General features: G+C 35.5%; 2 long non-coding RNA genes across 2 annotated transcripts in view; both read left to right on the forward strand.

Annotated features, from left to right (window-relative positions):
* Positions 1 to 4280, forward strand: part of LOC136796649 (uncharacterized) — a 43086-nt gene that overhangs the window by 6475 nt on the left and 32331 nt on the right. The gene's annotated exons all lie outside the window — the stretch shown is intronic.
* The window catches only part of LOC136796650 (uncharacterized), a 10024-nt gene continuing 8139 nt past the window's right edge, over positions 2396 to 4280 (forward strand). The window contains exon 1 of the long non-coding RNA XR_010844409.1: positions 2396 to 2594. This is a non-coding gene — a long non-coding RNA (uncharacterized lncRNA). The remainder of the gene's footprint in view (positions 2595 to 4280) is intronic.

A 4280-nucleotide genomic window follows, 5' to 3' on the forward strand; every position in this document is an offset into this window, starting at 1 on the left:
ATAGTTTTTCTTTATTGTTCTTGTTTTCTATGTTATTATATTATATAGTATTAGTTTACGAGGATTGTTCGTAAACTGGTGGGGGATAGTTACGGTCTGAGTCAGCTGTTATTTCGATGTCAGCTGACTGAGGGGATCAGCTGATCGAACGTATATAAGAGATGTACCGAATACAATAAAGCCAGTGTTTTACAGCAGTTCAAGTGTGTTAGATCTTATGCCTTCTTGTCTTTTTTGACATTTTGCTTTCGCCAATACTTAACTTGTATATATTATATTTCTTTAATATATGAAATTGACTAAAAATCTCACATATGATGAAACCCATCAGACGGGCTTCAGCAAATATTTTTAGAATGTTATACTTATTATGACCTTTTTAAAAAGTCTGCATTTAACTTATCAGACACAGAAGGAATGTGATTTCCTTCCTCGAAAATCATTTTGCTTACACAGAAAGTCAATTTTAAGTAATTACGTTTGAAAACTAATAGACGCTCATTGAAATTATTATTTATTATCTAAGTAATATGTGATGTTTTGAACGACGAAAGATGTTAGTTTCAAAAACTTCGATTACTAAGGAAAATTAATATTTAAATATTCAAGCTCTAGTTGCTAATCCTGTATGATCGTATTATATACTATATTAGTTATATTTATTCTAATGTTTTATTGATATACTGGAAACAGTTCTGAAAAATAATTTTTTTTTATTTCTACATAATTCTTTTTTTACTCAAAGAAAGGCTTAATTAAGAATAATTCGTGAGTTCCAGGTGCTTTAAACTTAAAACCAAGCTCCTTTTTCAAGTTAAACTTTCACACTAAACTTGTTTGTCCCCTCACACTGAAAATTAGGACATTTTAGATCAAGGTAAAGTTTAAAAAGGCAAAAGTCTGCTTTTATAAGCGGAAACTTTTATTATAGCTTCATTTTTGTTATTTACTAAGTATTAATGTAATTCAGAATATGAGGTATTCATAGTATACTGTAGTCATTAATATTGTCGGTATAAAAAATGATTTCTTAATTAACATTAGCTTGTACCAAATATACGAATCTATGCCTAGGGTTTAATAAAAATATCTATTTAAATTCTATTGTCAACAATGATATTTATCGTAAGCAATAATTTCTGTTTTGTTTTTTTTCAATTCAGTAAGGTATTAAGTATCGATGTGGCAAACTATACTAACAATAACTCCATAAACTATTGAAAACATTATAAACTAATACGAACTGAATATATCCTAAAGTATTTATTTCTTTATTAAGTACTTTATTTATTTATTCCTAAAACATAACTATTGTTGGGGAATAATAAAAATGTGTTTTGGACATGGGGTTTATATTAAATTTAATAATAACTTTACTAATAAATTGAATCAATAACTTACAAATAGGGCAAATCCAATTTTTTTTACAAATATCGAGATGTTTTTAGCCAGGTGTATGAAACGAATGACTGTAACTACTAGATTATCTTCCGATTATATTTGACGAGTATTTTTTTTTTTAATCTCCCTCCCTTGCCATTTCTGGCATACGGAATTTCGGGAACAGTGAGGTAGTGCTCGCTGGGAGTTGTGCATGCCACTGCTCCCAAAGATTACCAATTCTTTTTTTTTTCCTTCCCTTCCTCCCCCCCCATTTTTTTTTTTTATTCTTTTATTAAACTTTTTACTGTGGTGCAGCCCAGCACTAGGTTTAGCGCCTTACTGATGCACTGCCTTCCCCACTGCATCCGTTCGGTAGGTCCTTCTGGTGCGCATCCGTCTGGGTGCCTCCGGCAGTTACCAGGCTGATCCAGCCCTCCTGGGCCCTGTTTCATAATGAAAGCTAATAGTATTAGTTGATGGTATAAGTGTAGAAACTAGTTTGGTAATAATACAAATACTTATTTTTTTCATGATAGGGATCACTATTAGTGATAATACAGGAATTAAAAAATACTAAAGTACATGTTACTATTATACAAGTCTGTGTAACTGAATTAAGATAAATCTACAAGACTAATAGTATTAGTTTGTACTTTATTATGAAATAGGCACCTGGTCTAAGTCTGGGTCAGCTTCCTCCCGTTTTCGTGGGTCGCCAATGTTGGGCGGTCAAGTCCTTCCCATTGTGAAATGATTTGGGCCCACCACCTCCTTCCACCCGTAAATGAACTCCCTGAAGAAGGGATAATTCTCTTCTTCCATCAAATAGAGAAAGTCCGACTCAGCGAGGGCAAAAATACCGGTCTTTCTCAACAGCCTGGCTCGGTGTCCTTCCATGGCGGAGCAATCTACTATTACGTGTTCTGCTGTTTCAGAAACTCCGCACGTGGAGTACCGGGGGTCGATGTTCTTTCCAAAGCTCTGCAGCTTTCCCCGAAACCCCCCCTGTTCTGTTAGGATCTGTGAGACCCAATAGTCTGGGAGGACCCATTTAGCCTTCAATCTAGAAAGGACGGTAGGGAAGAATCTTCTCAAAGTAGCGCCCTTCTGACTTGCTACCCACCGTCCATTCCACTCCTGTATTGAGTCCTCCCGCAGTATTTTCTTCCATAAGTTTGGAGTCTCACCCATCCTCTCTCGGAGCTCCTCCGGTAGCGCTTCTAGTCCCTGCCTCTTTACTTCATATTTAAGGACATCCTCCCTGAGGATGAGGTCCAGGCGCATCACTCCGGCCAGCACCTGCACCGTTTTATATCTATACCGAGCATTTTATAGATCAAGGTCCGAACAACAGAAAACCACCCAATCCGACAAAATAAACTCAGAAATTTATGAGTTACAAGTTGTACAAGTTATCATAAACGCTAAATTCACGACCGAATACTTCACGATAAAAACCCGGGCACACTAAGTGTAAACTTCCACCAGCAACGATTGTTAACAATTAATCAAGAAGTAAAATTCTCGGTGTATCCTTTTAGCAGAAAATTCGATATTTTACTTGGTTGTAAAACTACGAGGGATATCAAGGAAGTAAAAGACGTTTTGGCCTAACGTGGTGATGGGTGGGAGTAGAGCTGCCATCTTGGTGTCCAAACGTTCCTACATTCAGTACGCATCTAGCTGTTGTAGCGTGAGGACTTTGCTCTCTATGAGTCGTCAAAATGTGCCCTGCAATAGAAAATCCTACCCTTTGTGAAGTGAGGTCTGTGAATCGGTTTTTGTTGGATCAAACAACAGGCCAATTGTAATTTATCGTCAGCTTTGTGATGTTTACCGGCAAGGGATAGTGAGTGACACTCGAGTGAGGCAATGCATTGAGCAAGAAAGGTCATGGCCACTGTATAATGCTTATAATTGATTTTCTTAAATGTGGAGCAGCTATCAACTCAGAAAGGTATTGTGAAGCACTAAGAAAGTTACGGCGCGCCATACAAAATAAGCGTTGGGGAAAACTTAGCACCAAAATGTTGATTTTTTACGACAACGCACGTCCACACACGGCCAATCGTACCCGGCCATTTGGGTGGTTTTGGATGGGAGGTATTTGACCATCCATCATACAGCCCGGATTTGGTGCCGAGTGATTACCACCACTTCACCCAGCGAAGAAAAAATGGTTCGGTAAACAACGCTTTGAAACTGACGCCGAACTGTATGCCAGTGTAAAGTAATGGTTGAAATCATAGGCGCCAGATTTCTACAGAGAGGGTACTGTTGATAACAATTAACAAAACTTGTGCCACGTTATGATGAATGTCCAAATTTGAATGGCGATTATGTAGAAAAATAGCTTAAGAGTGTACCTTTCAAATGTATATAATATACTCTTTAGTTTTTTAGTTAGTGAATTGTTTATTTTAAAACGTCTTTTACGTTCTGGACAACCCTCGTATTAAACAATTAAATAAAAAAAATTGATTTAGGAGAAATGGAAATAAAAAAAAAAAAATAATAAAAAATACCAGTTAGAAGATGATATATTCTACATTGGCAAGACACAAAAGAAATTTAAAACATTGTAAGACACGAACATATAAGGTCGGAAATAAAGAAAGAATTAACAAAAATACTAAGTGAAAACGGAGAAATATTACTAAAAGTGAAACTGATCAGCTATAGCCAACAAAATTCCTTAAACGTAAAATAATAACTTTAAATGAAAATCTGATTTATAAACGAACCTACCTAGGTTATACAATACAATGTAATTAAAACAAATTAAGTAATAAAGGGTGTTTTTTTAAGCCCGATAGAACTTGAAATTGTAAAAAATAACACAAAAAATTAAATTGTAATCAAAATTTTTTTTTTATTCGAAAGATCAATACGTGACA

Source organism: Halyomorpha halys, unplaced genomic scaffold (assembly GCF_000696795.3).
Source record: "Halyomorpha halys isolate HHAL.00 unplaced genomic scaffold, Hhal_1.1 Scaffold1115.1, whole genome shotgun sequence".
Lineage (NCBI taxonomy): Eukaryota > Metazoa > Arthropoda > Insecta > Hemiptera > Pentatomidae > Halyomorpha > Halyomorpha halys.